Below are 23,867 nucleotides of genomic sequence, written 5' to 3' on the forward strand. Positions count from 1 at the left end.
GAAGTGTTCAGGGAATGGAGGAAGATATTACAAAAATAAGACAGAAACGTCACTGGAGATTCTCTTTATCTGTCCATCTTTCTTGTGAAAGCCTGACATACAATGATCCCCTCGTGGGCACAGTGCTGTGTGTAGAGATGTGTCTCTAGCATGAACATTAGCTTGGCATGGCTGTGGTTCTTGTGTCCAACCACAAACTCCACAGGTGCAGAACAATTGTTTGCAGAGTGATATAATCAAAAGATAGGTGCCATTGAGATATGGGAAGAGAATATGAGAAATTGTACTTACAAAAGAATTGCATTTCTAATGAAGAATTTTTAAATTGTCAAGTAAGGTCCCTGAGTCCTAAAGCCAGTCACATAACTCATAGTGGATTCAAGATGTCTGAAGGCTGAGGATTCCATATCATAGAAAGTTTGATAGGGCACCAAGCTCTTTTATTCTCTTCTAATTTATATATGTCCAGATAGGTAGACTTGTCAAGGGAACTGTGGACTGAGATGGTACCATCATGAGAGAATAGCCTTTCTAAGGTACAGTGAAGTCAACATTTCTCTTCCTTAGCCCCATTGCCAGGTAAAATAAAAGCTATCTAATTAAGCCTGAAGAGGAGGCAGTCAATGAGAAGGAGAGAAAACCCCATTTTGATAATGAATGGTTAGAAAGAAGGTTTCCATCCTGGCGTGATAATTTGACTATAAAATGATGATGAAAACTTCAATCTAAATACATCAAAAATATCAAGAGAAGTGTTCTAACCTATTTCACATTAAGTACACTGGAAATGACTGGCAAAATTCTGAGAAATATTTTGGCTCAATAGATATGTAGTATTGAAAAGTGAGCTCATGACAAGTTTTCGGAGTCAATTGCCCCTTTTCCCCTGCACATTGTATCCTCATGTGGTAACTTTTACAGCTGCAGAAACCACAAAATCTCAAGATCAACATAAACTCAAATCAATATGAGATTGGAAAATTATTCCATCACAGGGAGCTAAACAAAGGCTTTCTGAAATGTGAAGCACATTCAGTCTCATTGCTTTCTCTGAAAATATTATTACAAGTAATGTAAAATTTTAGCAGATGTCTAATATTAAATTAGGAAGACATAATAAACTGAATTTTTGTTAGTTTGTGTATTATATTTCTTAAATTTATATTTTATTGTACATTTTATAATGAGTGTGACATAGTATAATATGTATGTGTATATAAAAATTGAGCTTATTTCCCTTACATAAATATCAGAAATGAATATATATATATATATATATCAATCAGAGGGGCAGAGGTATATGATCAAAAACTATTGGAAGTGAGCTTTATTTGAAGTTAATGATTTGTAAAGGATTTTATAAGAAGTGTAAAACTGCTTTTGAAAGTATTTGATATGATAGAGATGCTGAGATGCAAAGTACAAGACTACTGACCAACATGCTCAGGTAAGATAATTAATTGCAAGTAGGTACCAACAATAGATTTATTAAAATTAGGATGATTTAATTTTTCTACAGGAATGTAATCCAAATTTGTCTTTCTCCTCCTCCAGGTCCTACTGTGTAATGCCTTTCATCTTACATTGCACTGTCTATTTATATGAGCTTTCCTCTCTCAGCTGATTGAACAACTCTTTGCCTTCCAAACAGAACTTGTGCTTAATCACTTCAGGCATGTCTTTCCTATACCCCATCTGAAATGCCCCATCGTGTCTTCCTGACCTTCTTGTATCTGAAGTCTACTCATCCTTCAGGACCAAGGTCAGATCTCTTCTCCTCCTTCAATCTTCTCAGACCACTTTAGCCCGTAATTTTCTCTTTCTTTTCTAAACTAATAGCGGTTTCTATCTCTGTCACTCATTTGACAATCGACCATATAATACATTGTGACAGCTCTGATATTACATTGTGCCATATCGTTATTTCCCTCTTCTGTTTTTAGTTTTTTTATCTATTTCTCTTCACATTTCACTTTATAACTCTAATGTCACTCAAACATCTTTTATGGCAGGTGTAGTATTTCCTGCTTCTGTTATATTCTTCCTTAATCTATGCTCAGCATGCAATTAGACTCAGAGAAAGTTTTAAATAAATATTACTTGTTTAAATGATGTTGCAGCTCCTCACCATAAATAGAATACTGTAAAAAATATCAAAGGGCTGATACAAAGATTAAATAAACAATACATTTCACACACAAAGTGAAGAGTCTGACACTTGACAAACCTCTGTAAACTCGTATTTTCCAGGATTAGCTCACTACCCAAAACTTGTATGTCACAAAGCTACTTGGTTGTTTTGAAGCAGAAGTTGGACAAGAATGAATAATTTAAGGCATACTTCATTCCTTTGTTTACTCAAATCAGGCACTAAGGAGGAGGTTATAAGATTTCATTTTAGTGTGCCTTTCTTGCATCAATTATTATCCTCCAAATTTTCTTCTTATGATCAAGATAAAGCATTATAACTTTCTTGACTCATTGATAATTGATGCTAATAGAATATCAGTCTTGCCAATTCAATATACTGACCACATGAAAGAAAGGATAGAAATAGACACACCTGCAGTGGCCTTAATCAGACCTGAAGCATCCCGCTGACAGATATTTAACTCATTAGTTCTGTTTGGCTGTTGGTCTGACACCATCACTATAACACAATATGAAGTGCTAATTATCACAAAATCCAATGATGCAATTTACCAGGAGAGAAAAACCTTCTCTCTCTTTATTGGAAGCTGCCTGCTCTCTCTGTTAAATTTGATCAGCATTTACTGTGATAGAAGGGGAGCCCACAGCTCTAAGTTTGCCTTGAGCCCTAACTAATGCAAAGGACAGTTCACTCTCAATCCATGTTATATTTGAGATAATTCAACACATCACTGGGTGCTTAAGAGTTTCTGTTGGTAATCTAAGAAGACAAAACAAATGTGAGATACCGTACCCTCTCAAACAGGAGCTCTGGCAGAGTGTGTTGATGAGTGGGCAGAGGCCAGGACCTTATTTCTTCTGTGGGGTCTGAATCTATTTGTGTGCACAGCACTGAAGACCTGGCCATCTATTCCATCCCATTTCCTAAATTAAATGGGCTGGTCAGTTTCAATATTCTCCCTAGGTCCAGATGTCTTAAAAAACAAAGCCACCATTACTAGTGGCTTCCCTGGGAAAATGAGTGCAAATACTGAAGTCTGGGAACTTCTAGGGATTACCTGGCTCAGGCTGTGGACCCTGGGCCTACACCAGAGAAGTGTTCCCAGGCCCTTAGCTAAGAATTGTGCTCCCCGGACATTAGCTCCCTGTGAAGGCTTCAGCAAGTCAGCAAGTCCTCTTGACCCAGTCAAGTTCTGCTAATACTGAAAGGTATTTCCTTCCCTTCAGGGTCAGTTAACAATGGAACAACCATTTTTTTATACATAGAGGCATTACTTACTTCATCCTAAGTCTCCTAAACCTTGAAATTTTTTCCTGATTCTCTTCATCCACTTCATCTGGTCATTGACGTGGCCTAAAGCCCCAGGTCTTGGGTAATGGATGTGGACTTGGACAGGAAGATGTGAGATGGGATGGCTGGAGATGGGGAGGCAGAAGAAAACCAGAGCTGTCATGCTGCTCTGGAAAACTTACTTGTCTTACCTTTTGCAATAGGACTTCACGTACCTAATTCTGTATTTGTGGAGCCTGTAGGAATGCAGCAATGGGAGAAGAAAAGCAAGGGAATTTTTCAGGGCACAAACCTCATTAAAAAGTTCACTTTAACTGTGTGCAATGAATGAAATATTGAACAACCAGTATATTATTTTAAAAGGGGATATTAAACAACAGTGAGGACTGTCTGATTATATTACAGTGTCTATCTTCTCATGTGTCAGCAACAAGTAACGCTGAAGGAGGCCTAATTATCATATTCACAGTGGTACAGGTACTAAAACAGTTATGCTTTGCATTGCTCAGGATGTTCAGAGCTGAAATAGATAAACTATGTGGGAGACTAGTAATAGGTAATTATTCTCTACTTACATATTCAGCCTCATAATTCTAAATTAAGGTAAGTGGAAAAAGCTTATAAAATATTCAAAGCTCCTTTATCTTTCCTCCTCCCTCTTATTAGAAACTGTGCATGAATTTGCATAGAATAAACTGAGCTCATAAATCAAAGAAGAAACTGCAAGAATGCTCTTTGTAAGTTATAATTTAAGGTTAACTGTAGCACATTTTGCTTACTGTATTATTAATGACTTTCGTTCACTCATGACAAGATTACATATTAAAAATTGTTGGTAGACAAAACTCAGTTCATAATCAATTTGCTTCTTAATGTGAGCAATCTGCGTGCATCCCTATGGCGGAGGCAGTTTTAGCGAGGAAAATGGAAACAGTGCCTTGGGAAGACCATTCTCACACCGTTGGGCTCCCTCAGGGGCATGATTGACAGGTGGCTCCAAAGGGGAATTAAGTGACTGGAGAAGGGCAAGCCCTGCAAGGCTGGGTCAGGGTTCAGGGCTGCTCCCAGAGACCCTGAGTCAGTCCACCCCAAAATGAACTTCCTTTTTTCTTCCTGCGATACCACAACCCCCCTTTATTCTTTCCCACCACTAGCCTGTACTTAACATCTTTTGATCCTCGCAGTGTCATCCTATTTTCTTTAATTCATCACATCTGTCTACTAGAAAGTATGTTTCTATTCCACTATTAAACAACCACAAGCCATTTCAAGGTGCTCTCTCAGGTCTGGTTTGCAGGGATTCTGGTGGTCCTCATATCTTTCCTTCTCATCTTCTCTTTCACTCCAGCCAAGCACTGCCAGTCCTGGTTCCAGCTGCAGCCTCCTGCCCCTCTCCACCTTCTCAGCCCACCTGAGGGTAATGTTTTTCATTATAGTACATTTCTGAACCAGCTGCTTTCTGATGCTGGAGAGACAGAAAGACATCCTTTCTCTTGGCTGGAGAAGCGGAATGCCAGACAGAATGTTTACAACTATTTTCCCAGAAACCAGCAAGATTGAATTTGATAGGATACTCAAGTCTTGGGTTGCAGAGGGCACACATAGGTGAGGGAATAATTATTAATGGGTGAGCTTTTCTAAATGTCTTCAAAAGGTGTGATAAAGACATGAAAAATGTCATACTGAAGTACTGTGTTGCCTTATTTCATTAGGGACTTTATTCTTAGCGCTATGGATGGAGATGAACTGACATCTGTATATCTAAGGTGTGTTTTGAAATTATGTTAAAAACCTTCATTGTGCTGGAAACATTTCAGGCTTCTGCTTTAGGGCTGAGGATCCTTTGATGTACATATAATGGTGCTTATTTAATTAAAAAAATCTTGGCAATAGATTCTAAAATATCATCAAGGAGGATTCACATGGAAAGTTGTTTCTTATTTGAGGCTAATTTTTAAGGAATTAGGCCCACTTTCTGTGTTAGCCCTTCAACCTCAGATACCCCTCAGCACTACACCATCCACATTTAGATCCTCCAAGGAGATAAAAAGCATGCAGAGTAACTTCACAGAAAGCCAGAGGAGGCACTGTTTCAGGGTGTGTCTGAGCAATAATGAAAAGAATCAGGACTGAGGAGTGCACTTCTACATGAGGTAACATAGAAACTCGAAAAAGCAGGTGACTCATCTCAGATGTGAAAAACTCAGAAGATTAATTAAACCTACATTAAACAAGGTAATGAAAGATGAAGTCAACAGGGACTCTTTGTTTTCTGTGTGACCTTTAAAATTGGGTGTTATTAGTAAATGCATCCTCAGTCTTTTCTTCCTTGACTCTGTGGTTGGGTGACACACGACTCTGTGGGCTTCAGACCCATTGCTTCGACAGTGTCTCACATCTTTAAATCTATTTACAAGAGCTCTGGATTTATAGATTCAACATCCCTTCTGTCCATGCCTTATGTTTCCCTGAACTTCCCACACTGTCTGTGTCTAAATCACAGTGTCCCAAAGAGAATACAACTAGTATTTTCCCTCCAAACAACCCTTGGACTTCCTGTCTCTATTCATGATAGTGTCAATCACCAAAATACTATATGTGAGGTTTCCTGCCACACTGCCCCCTCTGGGTTTCAGGCCCCCACAACTCTATCCAACATCTCTCAGGCCACCCTTTACCTGCAACCCTTTGGGGGGCTGGGGATTTAGCTCAGAGGCACAGCTCCTGCCTGGTAAGCACAAGGCCGTGAGTTAGATTCCCGATACTGGAAAAAAAAAAAATACCTGCAACCCTTGGGTCCTGCATTAGGACATGTTCTCTCTTTGGGGTCACTGCAGTAGTCTCTTTGCTAGGTCTTTTGCTGAAGTTTTTAGCAACATGTCATCATCAACACTGCTACAGACAAAGCTACCTAAAGCTAAACTTTGTTCATATAAAATTTCTTATTTTAAACCCTTCACTAGATTTTTGTATAATACAACCATGATTTCTTTAAGATGATATATATATAAAGTTTCAAAACTTTCCTCATGACTACTTTTTTATTATCTTCTACCTTCGCAAATACAGACCTCCTGAATTCAAATCAAACTTTTTTCTCTCTCTTTCTCCTATAACACTGAAATTTTAGGCAGCAACTCTTTATTTCATATCCAGCCTGAGGCAGAGCTTTTATTTCTATGATGTTGCTAAAAATGTTAATTTAATTCATTAAAAATGTATTGTGCATCTATTATGAAATTCTAGGAGTTAGGGAAACTGGGGGGCAAAGACAGTTGGATAAAAAACAGAGAACCTAAGAAAACAAAGGAGACCCTGAGGAGTTTGTGAATCTTGAACAGCCTCTCTTCCTTTCCACAAACACAGCAATCAGAAGCCCTGGGGACTGGTTGAGCTGGGCAGAAGCCACTCTGCCCTGGGACCAATTGCAATCCTAGATGGTCTGACCTCCTTCAAGTGGAGACTAAGCAATGGATGCAAACTGATTGACTAGCACTTAAGAGCTATTTTCTCTGCTTTTTAAACTCAGAGGCACAATACCCAGAATCAACACTTGAAATGGGATCCGTGTTGTTACAGTGTTTGTTTTTCATATGGTTACATAACTCCAGCTTAGCTCACGTATGAGGTTTTAGGCTTTCTAATTTGCCGAGGTCATTTTACCACAGGCAGGTGTCCAGTTACTCTATTTCTACCTGGTCCATCAGAGGAAGAGACCTTTGTGTTAATTAAAGTACCACATTACCTTTGCACCTTGGGAGGAACTGAGACTTAGCAAGCTGGGAGAGAGAACATCCACAGTCTCTTCCCAGATGAATACTTTCTATTTTCATTGTGCATGGAATATCCCCAGAATAGGGGCAGGAGGAAGGAGAGGCCAATTTAGTAAAAAGAGAATATGAGAAGGAAAATGGAAGAGAACTGGCTTGTGTAATTCTGCCACTTGATAGAGTCAAATAAAACTGTAAACATGACAATAGAGGAATTGCTTAGCAGCTCATTGGAAAGTTACCTCCTCCAAAGTCACAAAATCATTCATTTTTGGTTGTTTATTTATTTATTTATTTATTTATTTATTTTGGTTTTTCTCTGGTACCGGGAACCGAACTCATGACCTTGCACTTACCAGGCAGGCGCTTTGCCGCTGAGCTAAATCCCCAGCCCCAAATCATTCATAATTAATTATCAATTGATTGCTGCAGACAGATGCCATAGGAGTTCTGCGAGAATGAGATCAATGGAGATTGAGGCTGTACAAAAGCCCCAGAAAGAAACATAGTGTTGAGCGTGGAATGGGAGGCTGTCTCAGTTACTTTTCTCTTGTTGCTGGGACAAAATACTTGACACCCAAAATTGGGGAAGGAAAGGTTTATTTAGCTCACAGTTTGTGGAGGTTTCAGTCCATACATGGCTGGTCCAAGGCAGAGTGGCACATGGCAGAGGGCAACAGTTCATGGGGGTGGAAAATAGCAAAAGCAGCAATAGCAAAAAGGAGGAGCAGCAGAGAGAAAGCCTCTTTCCCTTCCTTATATTGTATTCAGGCTGCCCACCCCAGAGCAAGTGTAGCATTCACACACATAATCTCAGCATTGGACCATGAATCAGTCATAAACTCTAGAAACCTGCCGTATAACTGCATGCAGCTTTGAGGGTACATCAAGACACAAACCATAACATTCCACCCTTGGCCCCCCAAAGACTCATGTATATCCCTTTATGCAAAAGACATTTTAGTCCATCTCTAAGAGTTGCCAAAGTCCTTTCAGCATTGAGGAGTCCAAGTCCCAAGTTTCTTCTAAGAGGAGTCCAAGTCCCAAGTCTCTTCTAAGATTTAATGCAAACTCTTAGCTGTGAGCCCCTGTACAAATGAAAAGTTAAACCCTTATGACATTCAGTGGCACAAGATAAACACTACCATTCCAAAAGGTACAAATAGGGGGATACAGAGCACTGGGACCAAAGTAAGTCCAATATCCAGCAGGGCAAACATTAAGTCCTGTTCCATGTGGAACATCTGAAGCAATCTGGGGTAAATTGTGAGTTCCAAAGGGCTTGTATGACTCCACTCCTATGGCACTTCTGGTGGTTACAGCTCCCATGGCTTCTCTCTTAGGCTTGCTCTGCTCCTCCTTGCAGCTTTCCTTAGATAATCCAAGTTCCTGGCTTTGCCAAACTTCTAGGTGCTTCAATGTACTTTTTGCTTCACACTCACAGTTTCATACGCTGCCCTCTCAGGGGCACACTGCCCTCTCAGGGGCACACTGCCTGGCCTCCCTTTGAAATCTAGGTGGAAGCCTTTTTAATCTCAGAACTCTTGCATTCTGAATGTGCCTCAAACCAGTGCTCTCTGGGTGATTTCAAGGTCTGTTGCCAGCTGGAGCAGTAGCCAAGCTTTCTTCTCTCTTGGCCGTAGGGGTAGAGTGCCTGAATCACTAGGCACTCTGAACCTGATTCTGAGGAACAAATTCTCTATGCTGCCACCATTCTGGAACTTGGCTTTGTGTGGCTTTCTCCTCAAAGCAAAGTCTTCCATCTTTGCAAGTTTGAGGTTGTAAAGGATGGAGACTTGCTGCTTCTAGTGATGCTCTCAAGCCATCTTTTCTATTCTCTTGTTCTTCCTCAGCAATCAGATGTCCTCAGCTTTATCTTTGCAGTCCATAGTTTACTAGAGCTTCCTTTCTGGCCAGACTCACATTTTAAATGATCCTGCTGGGCTCTTTGCTCTTGATTCTCAATATAAATCTGGCTAAAACCCCCCAAAATAGCCATGCCACTGCCTCAACATTTGACTGCCTTGAAATTTCTTTTGCCAGATTAATCAGTCTACCACCCTTAATTGCAATCTCAGGCAAAGTCTCTGGACATGCTCAAAATGCAGACAAACTTTCTGCCAACCCATAACATACATTGTCTGGACTCCAAGAACCAATGCAGTCCTTATTCCCAGCAGAAACCTTCCAAGCCCAGTCTTTACCAGCAGGATTTCTATAAGCCTTCTTGTTTTCCAAACACAGACCAGAATCTCCCATACAGAACAGCCAAAGATGTTTGAGCTCTACTCTTTCAGGCTACATCACCAAACCTTTCCAAATACTTCCCACAAGCATTTCCAAAGGCTCTTGAACCATATGGTCAGGTATAGTCACAGCAACGACCCCACTTCTCTGATACCAAATTCTGTCTCAGTTACTTTTCTGTCATTGCTGTGACAAAATACCTGACACCCCAAATTAAGGAAAGAAAGGTTTATTTAGCTCACAGATTGCAGAGGTTTCAGTCTATAATCAGCTGGCTCCAAGGACGAGTGGCACATGGCAGAGGGCAACAGTTCATAGGGGTTGAAATCAGTAAAAGAAGCAAGAGCAAAAAGGCAGGAGCAGCAGAGGGAAGAGCAAGGCTCTTTCCCTCTCTTATACTGTAGGCAGGCTTCCTGCCCCAGGGTGGGTGCAGCACTCATATAATCCCAGCATTGGACCATGAGTCAACCATAAACTCTGGAAACCTGCCCCATGACTGCATGAGGCTTTGGAGGGACATCCAAACAAAAAACCATAACAGAGGCATAGTCAGGGGAAAGTGAGAATGAAGGCTATTCTTCATATGATGCCAAAGCTCAGTTCTTTGGTGGTCTCACCTGAATGCTATGCAGATAACAGCTTGAAGCAGAATATATACCACACCTTTCTTGAAGGCTGGGCTGAACTCTCCTGGATATCGTCTACTATTTTATGTTTAATTCCATATTCTGTATGGAAGCACATGGAGTACCTCTTCATTTCACCTCCTATTTAATTTCATTCCTCTGGAGGGCACTAACATCTTTGGACACTTGTTGCCTACTCTTCCAGTTGTCTTTGTATGCATTTCTACATGTAAGGGATACTGATATATATTTGTGTATGTACATTCATACATATTTTAAACCTAAATTGGATCATTTACATATACAGATGATCTCTGACTTAGGATGGTTTAATTTAGGAATTTTATGGTGCAGAAGTGATATGCAAGATTAATCAAACAATTACAGAGAATAAAAAATTAAAACAAAAAATTATAAACAATACAGAGTTTCACAAAACAAGATGATAGGAATTCAACAATAGTTGTGTTGCATGTTCTTGTCTTCAAATTAATTGTTCAGATTGCAGATATAAGCATGCAAAATTGGTCAAGAAAGATAAATAAATAAATAAAGCATTAACTGTTCCATTCAATAAGCCATTACACATCAGCAGTACAGTTATCCCAGCCATCCTTCTGTATATATATATATATATATTTTTCCCTTCCTTCTTTCTTCTTTATTTGTTTCAATCCTCTTTAAAATAAAAAAAGTGATGTGCATTTAGTGGGAACTGTATTTAGAATTTTGATCTATGCTCTAAGTGGCATGATAGCCTCTTTCTGAGCTGTCCAGCATCAGCAAACTGCAGTTATGTGATCATGAGGACAAACAACCATTACTCTACAGTGTACTGTACTGCTCAGGTATGATGCTTGATAGGTTAGGTGTAATAAATGCATTTTCATCTTAAGATATTTTCAACTTTTGTGGTGACAAAACCCCATTGTAGATTGAGGAGCATCTGTATATGATTCTAATAAGTTGGTTAATTTGTTGCTTAAATAAATATCTTAAAGACCCTTCTTTGTCAGTTGCTTTCATTCATTTGAGATCTGTGATGTTCAATAATAAGGAAACCTTCAGATTAATTTATGCAATATATTACCTGGCATTCAAATTTTTTCCAATTCCTTCCTATGGTAAAAGAATGCATCTTGGTGCTTATACCTTGAGACAAGTATACATTTCTCTTTAGGACAGCATCATAAAATTAAGACGTTTAGTTTTGAAAAAAGCTAATTGGTGAAGTTCTGTGAAGATTCTATTCATATTCCACCAGAGTATATAACGTGGGTGAGTTCCCTTCTACCCACACAAGTATTCTTTTTTTTATAAAATAGATGTGAGAGAAATAGCATTTAACTGTTATTTTAAAGTACATTTTTCTTGGTTACTAGTAAAGTTAAACATTCTTTTATGTGATTGCTCATTTCACATTTCAAATTTATTCTTATTGTTCCAAAGAAGCCATTCATCACATCTTTATTCCTCATTAATTGGAATTAAATCAGTTTGACTTACACTGAATTTTTCCTAACCATCAGATACCTCAGCCAAGTAATGTGAAAGTGTTAAGTGAGTTAAATAATCAATTGATCAATATGTATTTGCTAGGCAATTAATGCCTCAAGTCTATGCTGGATATTGTTGGGGATACAGCTCTGGCTTTTAAGAAGCTTATATGATCTTTTAGGGTGATAAGACTCAAACTGTAATCAATAACGTTACCACTGTTTACTAGACCCCAAGGACTGAACAGCCAGGGAAAAGAGAAGCTCTGCAGGGTGGGGCAGCTAGAAAGGGCTTACGGAAGGAGCTATGGCTCTGTTTAACCTTGGAAGAGGGAAACTGGAAGAAAGGAGTGCATTTCAGACTGTGATGAACAGTGTGAACCAAGATACTAAGGGGCTTTCAGAGCGCAGCAAGGAGCATGCCCGTCCCAAAGCAGGGTTGATGGGCACCTCTGGGGCCCATTCCTGCTTGAGCTCATCCACTCCTCAAATAGCCAAAGCTGACTATTTCCATCGCACTGTGAAGGAGAATCCTCTGTTATGAATCCTCATTACTGTTATGACCTGACTTTTGGAGGCTGTGTCAGGGAGTTTGGCTTTCAGGCTCCAGGTTCAGGAGGACAGATAAGGACAGGACATAGTTTCTCCCTTCCAAGCTCTACTTGATCCCCCAGGAAGCTGCTGGATCTAGGACCTGCCTGATTGCAGCCCCTACAGCCTCATCATTTTGTCCAGAGGTGCCAATGCTGCAATTACAATCCAAACCCAGAGTCAATTACTCACTGTGTGAATCACCCCCAAAAGATTGCTTTTTCCCTTTCCATTAGTATCACACATAATTGCACTCTGTGTGGTTCCTAAACTCTTATTCCTGACTTCTCTGTCCATAAGAATCTGGGTTGATTATAAAGTTCCTTCATCTCCTATCACTGACCTCACTGACATTTTCCACACAGTTTTTTTCCTATTTTATTCATTAACAATTCACCCACCTCCTACCATTAATTATTCAGCTCCTTGTGAGCAAAGATTCGCTATGTTTTCCCTGCTGATTTTTCCATATGTTCATCCTTTCTTCTTTGTCTCCTTATTAACAGGGAATGTTAACACTCCCATGCCCTAGAGTTGTAGGGATGGTTGATTTTGCTGACACGGGTTCTTTCTCTTTTATGGCTACTATCCCTTGAGGATCTTACTCTGCCCTACCTCTTGGCCCTGAAAGTCACCATGACCTGATCCAGGGCATGACTTCTTTTGGACCTTCTATTTGATGCAATTTTAAGCTGATGCAAACCCCTCCTTTTCTTCTCTCACTGGTATTCACTGTGAATGGTCCATGTATCAGTTGCCCTTGGGGCTTGTTGAACGGGATCAACTGATTCATTATCAATAATTTAACAGCAGCTAACTACCATAAAATGAGTTAAGAAAGGCACTAGTCATGCTATATTCTCAGCAGTGACAACGGTGAGTGGAGTCAGAAAAGACTGAGATTGTGTAGACAATCCTACATGGCATCAACCTAACTCGATGAGGAAGGGTCCAAGCTATCTTTAATCTGGTCTCCAAAAGGTGGTAGTGACCTTATTCTGGAATCTATACTAAATTTATGTTTGGGCCAGAATTTATATACTAATGGGTCAGTCTGGTAAAAAAGACCTACTAGGAAATTTGGGGACTATCTCAGGAAGTTAAAATATATTTGCTCTTTGCACATGAACATATATACCAGCAAAGAACAACATAACGGGATGAGCTGTTCAAAGGGCGGTGAGAACAGGGGTATGATAGAACACAGTAAAAATTCCAGACAAGTTGCTGAGCTTTCCAGGGTCCCAGGGACTATGAGTGACTAAAAATCCAAATCAAGGGGTAGATACTAGACTGACCAGACCAGAAGGGAATGAAGAAGTGGATGAGGGGTATATGGGTATTTAGGGAGCACTGGTTGGTAGCACACAAAGAATCTAGAATCATTGGTGGGTGTCAACCTACAAATATGATACTAGTCTCTTCTAGTTCTTGGGCAAAAAGAAGTCAACATTTGCTTGAGAGCATCTAGATTTCCAAGGCTGACATGCCAGTACTGCGGCCTATTAAAGGATAGCTCCAAAAAGCACAAAGTGTAATTCAAACAAAGCCTCAAAAATGAGAATCGGGAGGAGACAAGAACTTAAACACACAGTTAAGGCTAAGTACTGTTGGTATTAGATGGAGTGTTTCAGTGTCTGTGTAGTTTTTTTAGCAAATAAATAATTTTCAACCTAAAAAAAGTAGATCATACAACTATCTGTCCTCGAAGAGAGCTTTGTTTCAAATCAACACACAATATCATCAGGCTTGTATGTGAGAAGTTTTGACAGTACTTTCAGAGTTCCAAGAAGTAACTGTGGGCTGAGCCAGCCAGTCCTGGAGAAGAACCTCTTGAAGTCAATGTCAGTTTTACACCATACTCTCAGGGCCTTGCACAAAGTGGACATCTAGTGCACACCTTCACAAACAGAAGAGCCATAGACAGAGCATCACTTTGATGCCATAGTGATGGGTGCTGCTGCTAAAGGAGACCTTTCATCATGAACAGAAGTGAGGATTGAGTACAGACCATATGGAGTAGCTACAATGAAGATGTACAGAAGGAAGAAAACAGTGGCTGGCATTCATGGATGATGATCATTTATTGAGCACTTTCTATAAACATCACAGCTGACACAATCCAGCACTTAGCATCAGAAACTATGTAACAAACTTTACATACAAATGTGGTTGCACATCTTTTTATGTGATTGCCCATTTTATGTTTCAACTCATAAAAGCTATGTAGGCAAACTGTGATTGTTTCTTTTATTTATGTAAGGTAATTGGAGTTTGTCGAGGGTAAGTTATTTGTCCAGGTGCTCTAAAGTACTAAGTGGCTGAGATAGATTTAATATTATGTTTGTTTGAGATGAGGTACTGAGGACTTACCTGTACTGGGAGCCCTCTTACATAGTGAGATGGGGCTGGTCACTACAGGCTAATCAAAACACTTAAACACCTTTTTCAGAAGTAATGCATCTTTGTTTGAATTCTACCATCTTCCAATTTTCCTCTTTGCAAGCATTTTACATTTACCCAAGAAGCATGCTACTTTTGTCTGCATAAACCATGGTCATGTAGCATTATCTCAGATTTTCCATTTTGATTTCTTTAAAGCGATGTTAAATGTTACGGAGGATGGCACTTAGGAGTTTCATAATTTTTCTTCCCTCTACAACTAATGTCTCACCCTAATTTAACAGGGCTTGTTGTGTTTTGCTCTTTTTAAATTGCCTTCATCAAATCTTTTCAATTTAGGTTTCATGGAAGAAATGATTATATTTCTTTGCATTCATATTTTATTGGTTGATATATTATTCAATTAAAATGTGTCAGTATAATAAGTCCAAATGGCAAAAATATGTTTGGTTATAATCACGACCAACTCAGTGCATATGGAGTTTGTGATGGAAGCAGAAATACACAGAAAATCAGAGAATTCATTCCAAGGCAAATGCATCTGAGTTGGGCATAAAACAAAACTCGAATTAATTCTAAGTATGAGGTAAATGTCATTTGCTGTGCTGCATCTTACTGCTTTTAGCCAGAGCAGGAAGAGTACAAAGTCATCAGGGATGAGGTCTTGGTGGCTGAGAAGAGAATGCTACCAAAAGATTAATAAGTATAGTTTAAAACTGTGTACATATATATATACCTGTCAGTGAGTATGGATATTTATAAATGGTATTTGCAGATAAATGATTTATGCTCTTTTTGAGGACAAAGAATTAAACAGGCTCTAGACAGAAGTTGTGAACTATTCTTTTAAGGAATTGGGCACCCAGGAAAGGGGAAAGATGGAGAGTTTAGTGGAGGAGCAAGAAGAGAAAAAGAAGACTCTAGCACAAAGTTTAGATGATGTCTATAGTGTGAAGTTAGCATGTGAATGAAGAGGGATATTTGAATTTGAAGAGGATGGGAGATGTAGGGAGATGGTGGAAAGAATGTGCCAGAAAAAAGAAGATAGATTATACAAATATTACCTTCTTAGAAGAGAAGATGTTCTTTTGAGACAAAGAAATACAGGGTGTGTTAGTTAATTTTCTATCACTGTAACAAAACACTTGAGATAAACATTTTGAAGGCGGAAAGATGTGTTTAGGCTCACCGTTTCAGCACCTTCAATCTATGTCATTGGCTCCATTGTATTTGGGCTTCTAGCAAGACAAATGACATGGTGGGGACGCATAGTAGAGCAGAGATGATCATCTCACGGTGGGTGGGAAGACAAAAAGAAAAGGAGGAACTGGATTTCCAATATCCCACCCCCTTCAAGGCCACAGTCCAGTAATTTAACTTCTTTCCACTAAAAACCCCACCTCCTGAATGGTCCACAACATCAGTAGTGTCACAGGTTAGGGTCCAAGCCTTCAACACACGGCCTTTAGAGAACATTTAAAATAGAAATCATAACACAGTACTGTGTATAAAACCCCAAGACAGGATCCTAAACCCTCTATGAGATGGTTTTCTACTTGACAGATCTAAAATAGGTACAACATATCTAATACAATGAGGTTAATAAAGGCAAATTACATGTAGTGATGTCATAAATGAGGAAGAGAATGACTACATAGGTAGATCAAGGAAAGATTATCACGTGAGAATAAGGTTGAAACATGAAACAAAATGTGAGAAGGGAATTTCTGAGCAAATGAATAGGGAGAAAATTCTAGGGAGAAAAATGTCTGTTTTAGTCTCATGGAGGTAGACATTGGAGGGTTTTCACTAATGGTCTGGTTTTACTTCTGTACACAGTGAAAAGGTGGTGTCGCCTAGTCTTAACCTGAACAAGGCATCGGGGACAAGATCTTAGTTTTTTCATTATTTTTATTTTTGTAGCGGTTGGATTTTACTCTATAGTTATGGACCTCTGTCTAACACTGCTTTGTTATATTTTCACAAAGCAGTCTACCGTGAAGTTACAGGGAAGAGGCCATGAGAGATCCTTGACAATAGTCACATTTCTCAAAGGGTGTTAGTTGGATCCCCATTTGAAGAGCTCTTTCTGAAGCATCTCAAAGCCTCTGTGTCCAACTTTTGGCTTGCCTGGGCTGCATTGAGTAAAGAATTATCTTGGGCAATATACAAAATATACAGTATAATTAATGTGAATAAGTAACACAACTTCCTTTAAATATTTTTATTACAGCATTAAAATGAAATAACACAACAAGCCTAAGTTTAATAATTAAACAAGAAAACTTACATATCTGCTTAACAACAATAAATACATGTTATCCCAGGCACAAAGATACAGGTAGGTGGAAATTATGGATAATCTCTGTGCTTTATTTGCCAAGTAGCACATGTGCATTTAATGTCTGATCCAACCCAGTTTTGATCTGACTATGTGGGGGATGCAGGAAGCACAGTGTGTACGCATAGTGCCCTTAGCTACTCTATTCCATTGTCTCCCAAACAATCCACACTTTGAGCACCACGCAGTCAAGTCATGAAAAAATATTTCTAAAATTTATATAAAATTTTTACAAGTTTGTGATCTTGTGGGGCCACATTATTAGCTGTCTAGGGCCACATGTATGCTGTGGACCATGGGTTGGACATGCTTATCTTACAGAGACATATAGGATTAATGCATAAAACAGAAAGTTTGTATTTTTCTGATCAAGAAAATACAGCAAATAACATGTACAGAGTTCAAATGTCCAGGCTATATTCATATTCAGAAAAGCATTTTTAATTTTCAGAAAGAAAGGGAAAAGTAAAACAAATGGTTGCATCCAAAATATCAAAGCAGCGGTAAAAGCTGGAAGAAATGATAACCATGAACTATGGTTAGAGAGCTGTTCTCCTTAACACAGCCAGGGGGAATGAGTCCTCAGGAAGGGAGGATTTAGTATGACTTTTTGAGACTTCTAAATCTTCTATGAGGTTTCTTTCCTGTTTTTTTTTTTTTTTTCTTTTTCTTTTAAACATCGACCAGAAAGCTTTGTTGTCTAGGAAAGGGTAAAAGGATGTCTGGCTGAATTGGAATTGACAAAACTAGGCAACTCAGATAGGGCAGTCTCAGGAGCAGCATTTAACCACAAAAGAGATATTGAAGGCGATGCAATCGATACAGCTGAAGCGGACACAGGAGGAAGATGATGAAACCCATCAAATTCGATCACTGGGCAGGAGTGGTCAGTGTCAGCTTCCTAAGGAAGGGTCACTTGATGTCAGCCTCTATTTGGGGGGGTTGTACCTCCCCTGCTGATTACCTTACAAGGATCATAAACTTTTAGTGTCAGGAGTAATAATGCATTCTCCATGCTCTGAACTTCTTTTGGGGCCTGAAATCCTTTTTCACTGTGGTCTGGATGAGAAGGTTTCTTGCACTCATGGGTTTCATAGCTGCCAACTCAACTGCTGAGTGTACTTGACAGGTGTTACCTCTCTCAGAAGACACATTCATTTATTTGTTAACTTGATCAGTTGCAATTTATTCTCACATGCTAGGCTTTAGGAAATCAGGCTACAGATTTTTTTTTGTAGCTTTTCTCCATGAAGGAGGTGGAGTCTGTTTCTCCTTACTTAGCTCATGACTTGGGCTTCCAGAACAAGGTGGTGGAGAGACACATGAGAGAGCCCCAGTCGTTGGGTTGTTACTGAGCCCAGACTAGTGTGAACCCAGATGACATGTCAGGGAGAGGGTGAGAGTTAAGCTCACTGAGATCAGCCCCAAATACTGCTCCCTAGAACCTTTAGCAAACACAAGGGCTTAAAATAAGCACTTTTAGATAATAAGTTTTGGGGTCATTTTCTATGCAACATGAGCTGCTAATGTTATTTAAGGATAAATGTAAGAAGGCTCAAATGGAAGGAGTACAGAAATTTCCTCTTCTGAGTCTCTTAGGGGTGCCAAATGCCCACCAAAAGAGTTTAAGAGAGAAGACTGTCTTAAAGTTGTCCTAATGATTGATCTGCAAACATCAAGAAGTCAGTCATACATTCAGGTAAAATTCCAGGTAACTTTTCATTGCATTTAGGCATCAACTATCCACAGGACTGCTTTTCAACAAGCCAACAAATGTGTGCATGTAACTAGAGAAGGGACTCAGAAGCAATGAGAGGAGAGTGTTGCCCATCCCTGCAGGAGTAGGGTACGGTGAGCTGTGGTGTCTTGGAGTGGTGGGTATGTGTCTGCAGCAGAGCAGTGGGTATTTACCTGGCTATACACTTGACATATGGTTGAGATCACCCACTACTATGGTCTAAATCTAGACTGTCTCCTAAAAGCCTCCTGTATTTAGAATTGGGCCATTTAGAAAGTAATTTGCTCATGGGAATGCTATAGCTGACCCTGCTAGGAGTTAGGTTCTGGTTGGAAGAGGTGATTCACTGGGGGCTTGACATGCAAGGATGTATCTTTTCTCTGGCTCCTCCCTTTTCTCTCTAGTTCCAGGCCACCATAACAGGAACAGCTTTGTTCCAGCAGACCCTTCCATCATGCCCTTCCTGCACTTGGAATTAGCAGACCATGGACCGAATCCTCTAAAAACTGTGAGCCAGATCTATCCTGTTTTCTTTCAATTGTAGGTGTCAGGTATTTTGTGCCAGGGACAAAAAAGTGACTAAGACACTTACTTTTTCCCTTGCTCTATTTCCCTCTTTTCAAACAATGCTTACATTATAATTTGGGCTCCTAGATATACTTATCCTCAAAGAAAGCACATGCTTATCCATAGACGCTGACATCTTCTCTACTTAGTAGTTATACTTCTCCTTGTAAATTAATGAATTGGGTTTCTGTGTTGTATAGATTGTCTCTGCAAGCTTGATTAATGCATGTGTTCTACAAGTCTGGGGCTCAGAGAAGAGTGGAACTTCCCAATCATATGCGTTCTTTTCTTGGGTGCCAGCCAAGCTCTTCAACTGGTGATGCTTGACCTCATTTTGTACCTTTTCTCCAAACTTCAGCAGAGCCTAGGTCCCCTGATGTGCAGATCAATGTCCTTTCCACTTATCCATGTGGTTAATTTTGATACTACCTAATGTTTCTTGAGGGTTTCCTGGGTACCAGGCATTGCTCTAAGGGATTTTTGTGGATTTCCTCATCTAAACCTCACAATGACCCTACTAATAAAACCACTCTAATTTTACAAACGAGGACATTGAGAATCAGAGAGATTTAGTAGCTTTCCCAAGGTCACATAGGTAGCCAGAATGGACTTCAGAGTCAGAATTAAAAGGTGCAAGTCAGAACAGTTGCCTAGGAACACCAAGCTACACTGCTCTCCAGCTAGGCATGGTGTCTTTTTGTCTTACTATTTTTTTAGAAGAAGGAATCCAGGACACCTTCAAATACCTATCATAATTTCTAGGCCCTCTATGTGGCTTTCAAGGATCCCCTGCAATCTGATCTCAGCCTATTGATACAACATCAACTCCCATGTTTTATTTAACTTTAACATTCAAGTACTTGGAATGTTTTACATGTCAGACATCAGGCTCTGTGCTGATAGAGAATCAAAGATGAGAAAAAGACTTTGTAACCTAAATATCAGACAAAACAGAAATCTGTGAAATATAACTAATGGCAGTAGGTAGAAAGTAAGTGATACCATGGACATTTATAGTAGAAGAAATTCACTTCTGTCCTGGGGACACTGATGGTATTGGCTGGAAACAGGATGTAAGGACACCTCAGTGAGGATTTCCTAGTGTGAGAGAAAAGAGGAAATAATTCATTATAGATAAGAAGAACAATATAAACAAAGACAAGATCTTAAGAGATTCATAGCCATTATGGGAACAGAAAGTGGGTGAGGGTGGTAAGAGGAAAGAGTTTGGTTGCAATTAATGTAAAAATAGTGCAGCTAAGCTGTGGACAGGTCAAAAGGGTTAGATCTGAAGTGACAGGTATGATCTGAGCCAAAAAATCGCATATGGTGATTTTAACACATTCACAGTGAAGTGGCCACGGAAGTGCTGAAGAATATTCAATAAAGACTGCAGAAAGAAATTGGAGTTAGAAAGGACTAATCTTTCAGCTCCCTGTTCCTCTTTGGCATCCCTGCAAACCTGATGAATGGTGAGATGCCACAGGAACAAGGCTGGGATGTCAAAGGTACAGTTCCAGGTATCAGTACTCACTTGAAATTCTTAATGGATAGTTCCAGAGTCTTAGGTGCTTGCAGTAGGCTTAATATTTGTGCCTCTTAAGTGTTTGCAAAGCTCAGAAAGATATTAAAGACTCCTGAAAATTCTGTAACACAAAAATGTGTTGATTTTATTTAGCTAAGTTTCCCAAGCTAATTGTTATAGAATTTCCCTTGATTCCTCTGACCACTGCTGTTGTTATGGGGGTTAGTGTTCCTTTTATTGAAGCTTTGGGAATCTACCATCTAAGCAAAGCCCTTCACTAAATAATTGATGTTGTGCTTCCTTTCCTCTCATTTGGAGGTAGTGGAAAGAGTCCCAAAATAGCAGTTGGGCAGCTGACCTCTGTCCCTCAGGTCTGACCAGTAATGTGACTTGGGGAGAATAAAGTAACTGGAACATTTTTCCATAGGTTGAGAGGGGCTAATGACTTCTGACTTCTGAGAGGATCACAGGAGTGGATTGAGCTAGCATATTGATAATTTCATATACACAGGGATGGTGACCAGTGTTGTACACTGAGATTTTAGTTTGAATACTGAACTAGGTCGAGTAATATTGCAATCAGATAATTTCTTTGCATCATAGTCTCTAGACTCAAATGAACTGAAATAATGTGGCTTCAGTATTGACCTCTAATCTTGAGTAACCTAATTAAAAAAGAATGCATTTTAAAAACAAAGACACATAAGCTAGGGATGGTGGCCCAAACCTATAACCTCAGTACTCTGTGAGTTAGAGGCAGGCAAATTTTAAGTTAAACTCAGCCTGGACAACTTGGGGACTTAGCAAGACCCTGTCTCAAGATAGAAAGAAAGAGAGAGGAGAGAGAAAGAAAGAAAGAAAAGAGAAAGGCAAAAAGATCTCAGGGTATACTTCAGCATGAAGAGCCTTGTGAGTCACTGGTACCATAAAAACAAGCAAAGTAAGAAGACAGAGTATGGTCATCAGTTGCTCTAAAAATGGCCTTTGTGAAGGGAGTCAGGATATGCTACCCTAAAATCTGCTACTTTTGTATAGGGATTATTTTGAGCTGAAGGCACCGAAAAGCAGCACATAGAAGAGATGCTCTCGTTTCTTATTGCCTAAAAGCAGGGCATAAGTTTCCCTTTCTAAAGACACCTTGATGTTCCATATTAGGAAGGTGAGTACAATTCTCCTCACCAGAGATGATTTAAGCCTTCATGATAAACTATGCTAAACAATCATTACCTAACACATAGTACACCTTATACAATTTTCAATCTCTAGGAACCTGAATCTCCTTTCCTTTATCCAGGAGCATACATACATTTATTGGCCTTTCAAAAATAGTACAAATGCCTATTTGGACTTTCACTTCTTTTCTGTGAAGTCCTCCAGAGTGTAAAAATACTATCAATAAAAATGCCTTTAGTCCTGTTACTCTGTATTTCATCTGGTTAGTTTGCTAACCCCCAGTTACTGCACTTGGGAGGGAACAGGACCACTCTTTCCTTTTCTATATGTACAGAGGTCATAAATAAGGAACTTGGGAAGCAGAGTTGTGGTCTGCATTCGCTGAGCACAAGTCCACTCCCTTTTATTTGCTGCTGTTACATGGTACTGTAGTTGGAAGAAAGATTTTAGAAATAGACCTTGATCAAATTCTTCTCTGGACCTACTACTGATGATTCCAATCATGCAAGAAGTCACTGCACTACTCTTGTGATCAAAAAGAAAGGACACATGAAGGGGTGATGGAGAGTTTACAACTTCACTTTGTTCCAAAGAGACATTATTTATTTTCTTATTTCCTCACAAGCATGAACTTTTCTTATAGCAAGAAATCCAGAATTAGTCCATGTGTATATGACTCTAAAGGTGAAATCTTTGTATTAATTTTCTCCTAAGTCTCCAAACCCTGTTTCCAGTGATTCAAGCAATGGTTTGATTCATTGGGTCATTTGTGCACTTGGCTTTTAGCATTTATTCTAACACCTACAACTCACCTCTGAACTACAGGAGATGGTCCATATTAGTTCAGAAACTGGGGACCATTGTGCCTTGTCTGCTGTAAATCCCCGCCAAGGCAAGCTTCCTATCCAGAACACAAAAGAAAAAATAAGAAGAAAAATAAGAGCTTGTTTATTTTTCCTTTTTTTTTCCTGGATAAATCACTGATACGTTAATGGTTGATGAGGTTGGAGGAAAGACAGAAAGGTTGTGTTATAAAACAAAAAGAATGGATACAGAGATGGAAGTATTTAGAGGAAAATGTGGTTACACAAAAATGTGTCCAGCTCAGTATGTGTAGCAAATCTCTTATTCAATGTTATTGCTTTACTTGGACTGAGAAATATGCTCATAGAGTTGGCAGTGAGATAGTTACCCAACCCTGAGAATGCCAATATGTCAAAAGGAAAACTTTTCCCTTCAACAAATGAAATATTAAGAGGGCTTGAAGAAAGCCAGTGGGAAGTGGCCTGGAGAAGAAGATGAAAAATTAATTTTAATGCATGGGAGACTAAGTAATTCACTTATTTCACAACCTCAATCAATTGTAATATTTTCATATTTAATGCAAACGTGGTGTCTCTCCAATAATATTTTAAAAGTTGTTTCTCTGTTTTTGTCCTCTGAGTTTTTTTCTATTTTCTTTGTCATTTTTCCTAGCTTCTCATTAGGGAGGTTTCTGTGGATGTCGTATTACTCAAAGTGCGAATCTGTCCTCCTCTATCCTCACCAAGTTTACAAGTCACACAGTTATTAGAGAGGGAGCAGAGGCATGAGGAGACCCCCAAGCCAGCTTTTCATCATGCTGATTTTTGGAGAGGCCCCTGAAGCCGAGAGTCTCTCCTGTCTTCGAGGCAGGCCATTGTGTGGAGAGCAAAATGGAGTCATTTAGTCATTAGTTCCTCAGATATCAGCCCAAGAGGGGAAGCTGTCTGCCTTTCTCCACAATTTAGACACTTATTTTACAAATTCACCAAGCTTGGTGATTTCTGAACAATGCCAGCTGTTACGGAGCCATTTCCCTGGCATTTTCCCCATAATTTGATTTGAAAGGAAAAGATTAAACTCTGTCTGACCTAGAACTGTCAGCCCAATGCCCTCAAAGACTTTGACAGGAAAAGAAAGAGAAAGA

Source organism: Chinchilla lanigera, unplaced genomic scaffold, assembly GCF_000276665.1.
Source record: "Chinchilla lanigera isolate Chin_1 unplaced genomic scaffold, ChiLan1.0 scaffold00001, whole genome shotgun sequence".
NCBI lineage: Eukaryota > Metazoa > Chordata > Mammalia > Rodentia > Chinchillidae > Chinchilla > Chinchilla lanigera.